Source organism: Seriola aureovittata, chromosome 16 (genome assembly GCF_021018895.1).
Source record: "Seriola aureovittata isolate HTS-2021-v1 ecotype China chromosome 16, ASM2101889v1, whole genome shotgun sequence".
NCBI lineage: Eukaryota > Metazoa > Chordata > Actinopteri > Carangiformes > Carangidae > Seriola > Seriola aureovittata.
The window spans coordinates 22,976,189-22,989,384 of NC_079379.1; the positions used below are offsets into that span (position 1 = coordinate 22,976,189).

General features: G+C 41.1%; 1 long non-coding RNA gene across 1 annotated transcript in view; it reads left to right on the top strand.

The window, feature by feature from the left end:
- Positions 1–13,196, top strand: part of LOC130183368 (uncharacterized) — a 40,643-nt gene extending 27,447 nt beyond the window's left edge. Inside the window, exon 3 of the long non-coding RNA XR_008829823.1 lies at positions 12,215–13,196. This is a non-coding gene — a long non-coding RNA (uncharacterized LOC130183368). The remainder of the gene's footprint in view (positions 1–12,214) is intronic.

The window sequence follows — 13,196 nt, forward strand, 5'->3', positions numbered from 1 at the left end:
TCCTAGTCCATTAATCCTCCCGCAGCCCTCCCACATTTATCTTTTGGCTCTTTAAATGGGCCCCACCCCTAGTTTGGGAACCACTGGACCAAAAAAACAGTATATAAGGAATACGTGCTCCAGGGTTAATAATGTAGTCTTGATAGTGATACAATAAAAGCTAATCTTATCTTGAGCTGTTATTTCAATCTCTACTGAGAGTAAGAGTCAAAGGTCAGCAGTTTCCTCAGCAGCCAAAGAATAGTAACATGGAACCTTAATATTTCGATTTAATAATACTTAGTTCAAATATCTTTTCTCTCTTTTTAAAAATTAATTCAGCTTTGAGTTCTGTTCCTCAGCAGCTCTCCAACCCTTTTATCTCGACTTTGGACAAGGATAAATTGCCTCATTTTCTCTGCCACCAAACCTCCGCAGTAACCCAGGTGGCACATAAAGACAAAAAAAAAGAGGAGAGAATTAAAAGCTTTTCATCGAACACAGTTCACTGCCGAGGCTGTGATCACCGCCTGCCTCCAAACTCAAACAGTTGTAGTGTGAAGCAGATGTTAGCTTCAGCTGAATGTGTTTGCCGCCGGTCCAGGTGACGCTTGGAGCCAAGCCACAAGTGTTGCATCCAAAGCCTTCGCCATGGCAACAACAGCCCAATGGTGGAAGTGGTGCTGCAATATCTACCTTCCTGATTTACAGCATTGAATATCGACAAGAACATGTCTTTGCAGAATTTTATGATGTCACAGTGAAGTTGACCTTTGACCCCTTTGTATATAAAATGTCATCACTAAATTTTATCCTTATAGACGTTTGAGTGAAATTGTGTCATAATTAGTGTATGGATTGGTGAGTTATGGCCAAAAAAAACCTGTCTTGTGAGGTCACTGTGACCTTTGACCTTTGACCACAAAAATCTAATCAGGTCATCCTTGTGAATGTTTGTGTCAAATTGGAAGAAAATCCCATGTGGTCTTGAGATATCACATTCAAGAGGCCACAACCACGTTTTGTGAGGACACAGTGATCCTTTGACCTTTGACCTTTGACCACCAAAATCAAATTTTTCTCCATGATAAAGGGCTTTTGTTTTAGAAGTTCACAATGCATTATGTGAATTCATCATTGTCACTAATCAGATCAGTGTTTTAACTAACCCAAACCCACCGAGGCTGGGCGCTATTTCAAGAGACAACTCCTGTGGGTCGCATCAGAGGGTGTGCGGTTGTTCGGGTTGGAGGAGTTGAACCCATGATGATGATGATGATAATAATAATAATAATAATAATAATAATGCTGTTGCACATAGACAGTCACTGAGCTCATGAACTTAAACAGAACTTACAGGCTGGAACACAGTCAGAAGCCGGGCTGTAATCGTATGAACAGTGTTGTGATTGTTGTGACTACAGGGTCAGTGACCACGAATCTTTAAACTGAACTGAAGGAAACATTTCAAATGAGCAAAGCCATTTGTTATTTCCACCTACACATCAGCGCTTGTCATTGACACAGAATCCCTCAGATCTTTTTTTTTTTTTTCTTTCTCTTTTTACACACATTTCCTCTCACTTCAATTACGAAAGGCTTGTAAACTTGTGCAAACTTTCTGCGATTTAACCTTTTTGAATTTTGTGTGATCAATTGTTGAGTAATGGCGTCCACATCCAGTATTCACCAGAGGCCGTTCTTGTAATTTATTGTATTACCCTTTTCAAAGTTCATTTCACACACTGAGCTACATGTACAGCTGAGCTTACGCCTTACAGAGCCTCACAGCCGCCGGGATTCTTGGGTGTAAGCTTTTGTTCTACAGAGGCTCATAGGAATTACTTTTTCAGCAGTAAACGCTTGTTCCTTCGTGTTACTGTAAATCCACTGAAAAGCACTATGCGGTACAGTAGCGCTCCACACAAAGTCTTTGGGACTTGCTTCTCTTTGTGAAACCATTTAGTGTTGCAGCAGGGGTCTGATTTAACCAGCTGATTGCACAAATGATTTTACACTCCATTAAGCTCACAGTGTGATCACTGCTGGAAGCGAAGGGTCTTTCAAGAGAAAAAAGGGTCACTTTCTCTTTACCAGATGCTAAGTAGCCTGTAAACTCTGCTTGAAGCCATTGAAGTTGTGTCTTGCTGAAAGTAGAAAGGCTGAGCTCTTGCAGCTAGACCATTTGCTAACTATGGAAACATCCTGTCTGACTGGGCCTTCAGATGCAACGCAAAGCTTATTCCTGCCTTGCTTTACTGACAGTGTTTTTGACATCGGTGCTTTCCAATAAACCAACAACAGAGACATTAGCTGTAGCTACTGTAGCTCGCCGTCTGATCTCAACACTTACCAGGAACTCCACGCTCTCTATTGACTTTCTCTCCCTTTTACACACTGTATGTTTATAATGTTGTAACTCCCCATAAAACTACAACCAGACCATGTTGTTATGTGTGTTTATATTCAGGAGCACAACAAAGAAGGGAGGTCCACACGGTAACCAAACAAACAAATACGTTAATTAAGGATATCGCAACCCAACCTAAGCAAACTGGAATATAAGAAGTCAGCAGTGTAGTGGGGGCAGACAATCAGGAAGAACCTGGAAAAAAGCCGCTTGAGAAATTGCATCGGCCATTACTTTTTCCTGACCTTTTAATGTGACGCACATCAAGTGTATGAGGCTGAAGAAACAGTAACCAAGTCTCTGGTTGCCATTTTGCATAGACAGGAAAGTCATAGGGTTGCAATCTGTGTAAATTATTCCTGGCAGTGAATAATTCACTGAATAATTCAACTGGTGCTGATTGAACTTCATTAAACGTCTTAATGTACTAATTGGTGAGTTTGGCCCATATACTTCCACATCTGGGTGGAGTCCAGCTGTGACAGTGGTGTCAATCTTTTCATCTTTCTTGACAAGAAAACAAATAATCACACTCCCCCAAAATGTTGAACTGTTCCTTTTTACGACTAATACTATGCCGAGCAGGAAACGAGCCTGTCCATGTTCAAGCAGAATTTTAATCAAGAGCTGCGAATGAGTATTAAAAGTGTGTAACTGGTTGAAGGTGAAACACTGTAATTGGTGGCGTCGCACAGTTCCCAAGACCTTTGTTTAACATTGCTCGTTCACCAGGGCTGGAGTGAGAATTAAAATGAGCCCAGGACTCATGAGTCAGACTGGACCGACCGAAAACTCATCTGCAGTCACAACCATCACACACACATCTCCTGTCACACTTTACAAGAGACATGCAGTAAACAGAGCTTAAATTAACTCGGATGATCTGTGGATCAATAGCTGAAATATTAACACCTGCACATGAATTATGTTTATATAATTTCATGTTATATAATAGTCTCATTTACACGATTCGATCACAGATTTGATTTGAAATTTCATTCGTGTAGTTTATGAGGAAAAACTAAGTCCATAACTACAACAACAAAATAGCTAGAGTCGCAAAAATAACCATGACAGACATATTTGAATTTTTGTGTTTTTTTCTTTCTTCTCTCTATCGCTGTAATAAAATCCTGTATCTGAGCTGATCACAGTAATTTAATTAGCATATATTTTTATGAAGCCAAAGCAGAAAACGAAACATTAACCTCCTAAACTCTGACAAACTTCCCGTTCTGCCCACCGCATATGCTGTAAAACCTGACTGCTGTTCATCCTGGACTATGGCCCTGAACCCACCCTGGCCCCAACATCCGTGTCAGCTGATCCGACCACAGGTGGTCAGCTCTAAGTTCAGGTGTGAACGCACCAAGACACACTGAGGAACGCGTTTGAGAGCCGACATTAGGAGGTGGTCTGGTCCACATGTGGTCACATTCATCTAGCAGTGTGAACGTCCTGGTCCAGGTTGAGGGACCGACTACTCTACTACCGATAACAGGTGGTGACTCAAGACGCAGGTGGAGACGCATTTTAAAGCCAGGTGTGAACTGACCACCTGTGATCGGATCACTGAGGACGCATGTTGGTGCCAGGTCTGAACAGATGCACGACTCTTTGAAGCAATGTGGATTTTCTGCTTTTTCAGACGGACCTTTTTATGTTTTGTTGTTCTTTTAATTTGTTGTTTCATGTAAAACAAATCAGCGACAGTCCACTGCTGCCTCAGTGATTAAACCATGATGAAGATACAGACACATCAACGCTACGCAGGTGGGCGGAGCATGGGCAACCGAACAGAACGCTGAAGCTGAGGAGAGAGACGTGAGGGCTCCACTGGGCTGATCAGCACGACACGGCCACATTTATCTCTCTCTCTCTCTCTCTCATTTTTTATTTTTTATTTTCTTATTTTTTTCCACATTGAGACACATGCCCAATTTGAGGAGGCCCATTGGGAAAAGTCCCAGTTTCCCCAATGGCCACTCTGGCGTTGTAGCTCACCTCATGCACCCACATCAGCAGAAACTGCATTTATGAATTATGAAAACAGACACACACACACACACACACACACACACACACCTAAAGGCTTCCTGGCTGGATGCAGAGCCAACAACTATTCACCATCATCCTCATTAAAAACGATATCCAGGGCATTTTCTCTTTTTTTTTTTTTTAAAAAGCAAGATGGGAACCGAAGAATGACTTAAGTTATTGTATACCCCACTGACTGCATCAGAAACCTCACAAGAGACGGAGAGAGTCTGCACTTAAACTCCATGGCTGAGTGATTTAAAAAAAAAATTTTTTTGTCAGGAATATACCCAAAACACAGAGCAGAAATATTCGTCTCCTGAAAGAGAATCTGTGAAAGGAAAGCAAATTAATGAGCAGTTTCTGGTTTCTATAGTCGATGCTCAGCCTGATTTTAAACATGAGAAAATCGCAGGTAAACTCATAAAGCAGGACCGGTGCAGCCACAGGGATGTCTCATTAGCTAGAGTGTGTATGAGACAAAATCTGCTCCAAAATCTGACTGTGTGCCGCCCAGAGGGCTGTAATATCAAAGGCAGAGGTGTGCTCTCATTAGAGGGAGGAGGTCACACAGTAAAGTTCGTCATGCTGTGCGACTTCCTGAAACCTTGTGAGGACAAGTGGCCAAAAAAAAAGAGAGCAATCACCGTGAGGCTCACAAGAAGTTAAACACTAACAGGGAGCAAGCCAATCAAACCCAGTGCAAGTAGCACATATCAAATATTAAGTTGTGCCCGGAGGGGAGAGGGTGACGTCCGACTCCACTGCGCTCAGAGAACACTGTCTGCAGTCCAGCCGTGCATTCAGTATTCAAAGGCAATCTGATTTTTAAAGTAATCTTAATTTGATTAGGGTTCGGAGTAATGGAAACGCGGAATAGAGACGCCATGAATACTGCAGGAAACAAGTTTCACTGACGCCGTGACATTATTTTACGATGCAAGTAGATGAGAGTCAAAGTGAGCCGGTGTTGGGATAATTCATCTGAAGAGAAAATCTCCAAATCTTGAATGAATGAAATTTCTCAAGAGTGCGCACACAAGAGGAATAATAATTCAGTCTTTTCATTTTTTTCTCCTTAATGTGCTGCTTCAAGGAAAATCTTCTTTTTTTTTTTTTCTAACAACTTGGATCTCATTTATGCATCATAGTTCTGGCTGTCATTCAGTCCATGACCACAGCAATTACTGAGGAGGAGGGATGCAGCCACATTGCTACAACCACATCCAACAGTGCTTGAAGGTAAAAAGCAAAAGTGAGTGCAAATCGAATATTAGTCATATATTTCTTGCGTGAAACCTTGTGTGTGCAGCCGTGGTAAGTACAGTAGAGCAATGCTATTTCATGTGGCTGTGAGGCTGTGTTTAGTCACACCGGTGCTGCGAGGTGAACGCTAACATCAGTACGCCAAAGCCACATGCAGATCGGCTTTAGCTCTGTGGGAAGAAATGCAGCTCTACCATTCGTTTGAATTTGTTTTTTTGCCTCAGAATATTTTTTTTGTAATTTTTAAATCATTATCAAGATTGTTTTGAAGGTTTTTTGAAACATCTGGCCGACACCAGTCCCCCCTCAAGTTATCTAGCAAACATTAAGTCGCGTAATCGAAAGCTTTATTTTACATCAACCTGCAAGAGGACGAGCAGCCGACACGATCTGCCCCCCCCGACCGCCTACAGTACAGAGAAATCAACAGTGCCAGCGGAGAAAAGCCCGCTGACAGACTGGCAAGCGCTGAACAGCTGAGACAACTGGTGGAGCCAGTTGCCCGGTAACTACAGGTCGTCTCCAGGGAAACCAAACACCCCCCACCTCCAGAGTCCTACTGTGAAGAAGTTCCCAGCTTGTGGCACCAACTACTGCAGGATCTGACCAGCTACAGCAGAACTCACAGTAGGCTGAACTTAACTCTGCTCGTGACCGGGTTCAAGTCGAGGTTAAGTAATATCATGATCATCAAATTTCTCTGTAGAATTGGTATTAAACAGTTTTTATTATTAGCTATTGATTTAAACTGTTCCTTTGCTCCACTGTTCATGTTACCGTGTATAAGTAGTTAATACATTCTACATTTAATTGTTGTGCTTGAGAAGTCACAGCTTCTGATATTATATTGATTGGCTTCATCGTATTAATCTGCTCTAATTCCTTATTCGGAGGTGGAGCCCCATAAAGGAGCGCATGTGAACGAGTCCATAGAAAGGCCACACAGAGGACTGAAGCTGAAGCTGCTGCTGAGGTTTCTGTTCCCGGCTGACAGGAAGTGGAACCTGACGTGTTCTTCTGCTGTTGTCGTCGTCCATCCACCTCGAGGTTCGACATGTCGTTCCTTCTGATGCTTCTCTGCTCACCCACAGCTGGTTGGGTGGTTATCAGTGTTGACCGTACCTTTTACTGTCAGTCAGTGCAAACCAGTGTGGTCATGCTCCTCTGACCTCTCTCTCTCTCTCTCTCTTTCTCTCTCTCTCTCTCTCTCTCTCTCTCTGCAGAGCTGCTGCTCACTGGAGGTTTTTTATTCTTTTCGTTCTGCCTAAAATCCCAGGAGATCCACAGTTTATTTCCAATTAGTTGAAGATCATTTCCCCCCCGATTCTAAAGTTTACATTACCTGAAGTGCCTATTTCACCAGGTAAATGACTGAGAGATTGTTTATTGTAACAAAGCTAATTCTAATTTTAACATTCAAAGAAGGGACTTCATCAAAGAAATCATAAATTATTCTTAGTTTATCCTGAAACAGCAGACGGCCGCTCTGCATGCAGATGTAATTTTAAAACATTTGGGGATTACAAAAGTTTAATTAAACAAGACAATGGTGGAAAATGGTTTTATTTGAGTCTGATAAACTTCCATTGTGTCTTGTGTTCATGTTAAGAGCCTGAGTTAGAATCAGGACATCAAATGACTTTCTTAATTATAAAATTAAGCTTGACAGGAGATGCGATGAATGAAGTTGTTCTCTTTGCATACAGAGGTGTGTTTGTATTGCAGCCAGTTAATTACTTGAAGATTCTCACATTCAACTGAATTACAAGTTTTTTATTTTACTGAGAGTTTCATCAGCAGGAATGAACACAACTTTATTGCTGCTGTCAAAGTTCACAGCTTCGGTGAATGAATATTACTTTGCTGAAGCTGCCTTTGGCTACAAATGCTTCTTTTTTTCTCCCTTCAGAGGAGGAATAAAATAAATAACGCTCGGGTTGAGACAGATGCCAGCTACAGGCTAGATTTACCCTGGGTTATCCCTGCCACCTGCACCACTTGATGTCTGTTCCAAGAAGGTCTCTGTGTCTTCTGCACTCGTAGGTGGGGGATGAGACAGACTGCGTCCAGGCCTGCCAAGCCAGTGGCATGAGTGCTGGATACCCTGCCAAGGCTTGGACGACCCCCCCCGTTCATTCAAATTTAAACACATAATCGTCCCAGTAAGAAACAGAGTTGAAAGGGATGTTTCATCTTGCAAAGATGAAACAGAAATTGATAAAGAAGAGAAAAAAGTTCATTAAATATATATTAAAATTTTTTTTTAAAAGGGACAAAATAAAACATTTTTCAGAAATATTGTGGTTACATAAAAAGTTTTTTGATTTACTTTTTAGCCACACTATTAAACTGAAATATCTCAGCAACTATTGGATGGATTTCAATGAAATTTTTGCAGACATTCATGGTCCCCAGAGAATAAACACTATGGCTTTTTGTGTCACTGGGAGACATTTACATCTACACACAATTACAATTTGAGGTCAAGTATTTTGATTTAAAGCTATATTATACTTTATATTTTTACATTTACTAGTCACTTTTCATATTACGACTCTACATTAAAAACTTGATAAACTTATAATATTTATTATATTTCATAAAGATCTATAGTGTCACATGAGCTGTTAGCGGTAATTCCCCCTCTTAACAGAGATGATGTAGATGATTTACTTGAATTAAAGTGTTAAACTTTAAAGAGAAAAGTTCGAAATATCAATAGATTCTCGTGCAGCAGTAGTCTCCCTGTCAGTAATGAGACAAGGTGAATTAAAAGCTATCCTGTAACTCCAGTTCAATAAGTGTGTGTGTGTCTCAACATCGCTGTATACTGCAAATCCCAGTTACCATGGAGACGATAATTAAAGCATAATTAAAGCTGGTCACATACAGTACATCCGTCTAGTGTTGTGGCGGTGCTACCTGTGGGTGAAATCTGATGCCTGGACTATAAATCAAACCTGCCACCGCGGGCTTCCACAGCAGCTTTCATCAGCACAAACCCAGCTTGAGTTTTGTTATTCACCCGGCACAACAGCTGGCTGCCAGAGGTTGGAGGGCAGTGTTTTTAAATGGACAATAATCTGATGGGAGAATTCTGCAGTGCACATTTCTCCAGCCAAACAGCATCTGTTTCAAACAGCATCTGTGCTCCAACCAGATTTCCTCCCGGGGGGGGCGAAACACTGAGCAGCGACTATTGATGTGACCACAGTGGACTTTTTCGCTCTCTCAGTCACACTTCCTTAAGCAGCGAGTCCCGCCCTTGGTCTATAGCGCTTTCTTCTTCTTTCAGTCACTCCCCCCTCCCTCTCAGCTAAAAAGAAACAAAGGCAAAATGCAGAACCAAACATATTTACACACCATAATTGCTCTCAGGCACTTATAAAAATACTATTTAAGAAAAGCTGTTAGGGTTGATAATGTTCTCTCTCATAAACCAAGCCAACCAAGACACCTGCCTAATTGGCTCTATTACTGATTAGAGAGCAACCTGCTCACCGCTGATGCTTATTTAGCCAAATCAATCCCCATCCCACACACACACAGCCTCCTCTCTCTGGGTTTTTTTTTTTTGTATTTTATTCTAGTCCTTCCACCAGCAAAGTAATATGATGCCACACATAAATCAAAGCTGCACCGTCTGTTGCCTTCAGGTGCATCAACAACGGGAATGTGCTCTGTGTTTTCTTTGTGTATTCGCAACATCAAACGCACCTCGAAGCACTCCTGTTACCAACAATTACATCACTTTCAGGAGCACAAATATTTCAGTGTTGCTGCTGATTGATTCTTTTATTCCAGCAGCGAGCTGACACGCTGCTATAAAACAGAATGGAATAAAACTCTGTGTACTTGTGTACATGAGCCCCTCTCCCCAGTCAATGGCGGAGCAGACTGAGCGCCAACAGTTGTTCTTCCGAGCTCCAACTCTCTGCCTTTGAAATGAGGATAAACATTGTTTTACCAACTTTCCAGGAAGGCAAAATGATACGCCAGGGAGATAAAGTTAAAGTTAAGGCGCAACCGTCCTCGAGCTGTAAATACAGCATGTCTGCAAATCCTATAGCCCCTCGCTACGTCACCCACGCCATCAATCACCACGTAGCTTCACTGCAGTCAACAAGTTGATAGAAAAAAAAATAGGGAACAACATGTACGGGAGAGTTTTGGATTTATTTTCCATTTTGTCCTTCACAGTGCCTCCAACTCATCTCTTTCGTAGACAATTTCGAGCTCCAGCAGTGGAGTGGCTTCATGAGACAGAGGCAGTTGACGAAAAAAAACAATATTGTTGTTTTTCTCTCTCTGACTTTGATTTACCTCTGTTTACAACCCTCCCCGTCTCATCACTTTTACTTTATTGACACACACAAACACCCTCTCTGCACAGTAGGGGTGTGAGGCCAAGTTTATAACTATGTTTATGTCGCAAAAATATCGGTTTTCATTCCCGTGTCCATATTTATATTTATATTGCATATTGCTTCAGTTGTTTCCTCATATTTATATTTATACGTTTAGCGACCTTCCAACATTATGACATGGCCTGTGTGGAAATTAGTTGTGGAAATCAAACAAGACTAGAATAGCACTGTGCCATATTTCTTTATTTTTCTTTAAACCTGCAATAACTAATTTTTGTGCCACTTGGGCAGCGGACAGAAGCTGCAAATGCAACGTTAACATGTTAGATTTTTTTAAACTAATATGGTAAATTTGTTGGCTAACCATTGCAGATTTACACATGGAGCAACATTGGGATGAATTTAATGAATGTAAGACCAACATTCACCCTCCTCCTCCTAACTACTGTTGCTGCTAACCTTGTACACTGCTGTTGCTAACTGCTATTGCTAACTTTCTACACTACTGTTGCTAACTGCTATTGCTAACTTTCTACACTACTGTTGGGACCTGCTATTGCTAACTTTGTACACTGCTGTTGCTAACTGTTGCTGCTGACTTTGTACACTGCTGTTGCTAACTGTTGCTGCTGACTTTGTACACTGCTGTTGCTAACCACTGTTGCTTACTATTGCTGCTAGTGAGACTGGTGAGACTGAACCGAAACAGTAAAGTTGGTGAAAGAAATCTAAAATGCTCCATAGAACTGAAGGGAAAAATCTGTCTGTGACCTGCTTCAAAAAAATAAATAGTATTACAATATATTGGTTATAGATGTTTTAAAGCTGGAGGGTCTGTAGGCTACAAAGGAAGCTCAATACAAAATACAGAAACAAAATCAAAATATACAAAGAAAATCTTGACAAAAACCTGAAATACTGTCTTTTCCATTCTGCATACACTTTTGAGACGGTCTCTAAGGTTAGCTCTTCAGTTTCCTCACTGTCTTACCAAGGTGTCAGACTTTAATACTGGATTATGAAGTAACAATCTTTTTCTTGCCCAGCTGAACAAATCTGGTGGAGACTAGTGCAATTATATAGAATGAACCTTGCCGAATGATAGAATAGAAAACCAAGCTAACAAACTTTCTACATCTTTGTGTTTTTAGTTTATAATGTATTTGTTCACATTCTGACAACTGCACCATTAAAAGCCAGGCTGCTTTCACTACCAGCGCTCCCTCTTTACACTTGTTATTACTACTTACTACTTGATCAAAGGAGCCTTTTCCCTCTGATTCCTAAATGACAAGCAGAAGCAGTCCTCTGTGACCGTTATTTAAAACGAATGGCCCCACTGGCTCACAATCTGAAAACTAACGACAGGCTTAAATTAATGTTCTTTGGTTTTCCAGCATCATTTTTGATGCCAAATAATTTTTGAGAGCATATGTGAGCTTGGCAACGCAATTATCAATAAAGCGAAAGTCTGTGTGCCGATCTGACCAAGAGGGTCAACACCAGAACCCTCAGCAGGGCGGCCGTTGTGTCAGCTGCAGCCCAGTGGTAAGTGCTGCTGACGGTTATGATTTCCTCTGCCACTTATAGCACCCCAAGTTTTACTCTAACGATCATCAACTCTTTGATTCGCCATTTAAATTAAATAAAGAATGTCATGCTTGACACAGAAATAGCACAGAGGATTAAAGTGAAAACATAGTGGCAAAAGATGTGGGGTGATTTGAGGTGAGGTGAGGTGCTGACAAAAAAAGATATCTACAGTCAGACAATAAAAATAGATTCGGACTTATTGAACCCTGGAGAGCAGAACATGTCCAACACTGCGGCAGAGTTCAGACAGCAATTTCTCTCTAGAGCTTGTCATTTCCTCAGCTTCAAAGCTTTATATCGGTCCACAGTGGAAAATGTTTCGCACCCCGTCTGCAAATTTCCCTAAAAGCGCAGATGAAATGATTGAGTCGTAATATTACTTAAACTGCATGATTGATTTTGTCTCAAAACGCAGTCACTCAACTGCGAAGTCCTGGCATTAGAAAACGGGAGACCAGCAGCACTGACCATATGTTATGGCAAAAAAAAAAAAAAAAAAACCCCAGGTCCCCATAACAAGATCCAGCTCCGCTAACATCTTTTTTTTTTTCCCAACATGAAGGGAAACAAGGCTGGAGCTAATGTGTCTGGACATTTCCCTCCTCACCCCTCCATCTGCCCCATCACTGATTAAGAGGCGTCCAGAAAGCTCCCAGTTGAACAGCATGAGATTCGACACGGAGCAACACATCACCTGTTTCAACACAGGCATGAGTCCAATAGGAGTAATAGGATCAAAGTTCATGGTCACCATCAAAGAAAACCATGTGTAGGCTACTTTATATGGAGACAGGGAAAATGGAGCCCAAAAAGATATTAAAACATATTTACATTGTGTTTCTAATCAAACTTGAAGAAAAAGAAGAAGAAGAAGAGTTTCCTGCTTTTTAATATGAAATTCGTTACATCAAGCTTCCCATATAGTCTCATGGAGAAAAAAAAAAAAGGGTAATGCTGCATTAATTGCCATACTGGCTGTTGCTTCCATGATGTTCAATAATAGCACATTTTAATTAGATTTTTATTTTAGGACGGTCTATGTAGGCCAGGCCTGACCACACCCCTGAAAACATGGCTGCTGTTCATGGTCACAATATGGAACATGCAATAGCGAGACACAGTGCTCAAGCAAAACATAGCTCGACTGCATCACTCATATTTTTCTTTTTTGTGGCATTGAAAAAATTTCAAAGAGGAGATATTGTCAATAACTTTCTGAGAAGAGAAGCTTTTTTTTATTATTATTTTGGATGCACTAAACACAGTTGAATCGCATTGGCTTAATGGAGAGCTGAGCCTTTCATGTTACCTTTAATCTGGGTCCCAAGCAGAATGGTATAGTGTTGCTTCTTTTAAGATATGATTGTGTAACTTGCTAGTTATGAGTAATATTGGGCTGTTTTATTGTTTCACACTGTAGCACCTTCCTTCTTGAAAGAGCTGTCAAGATATTGGCTCGGTGATTGATTACCTCCCAGCCCTGTTAACCAATGAGAGGACTGTTCTCTGCCTGGAAGAGGTTATTTAAGTTTTTTAAAAATGTA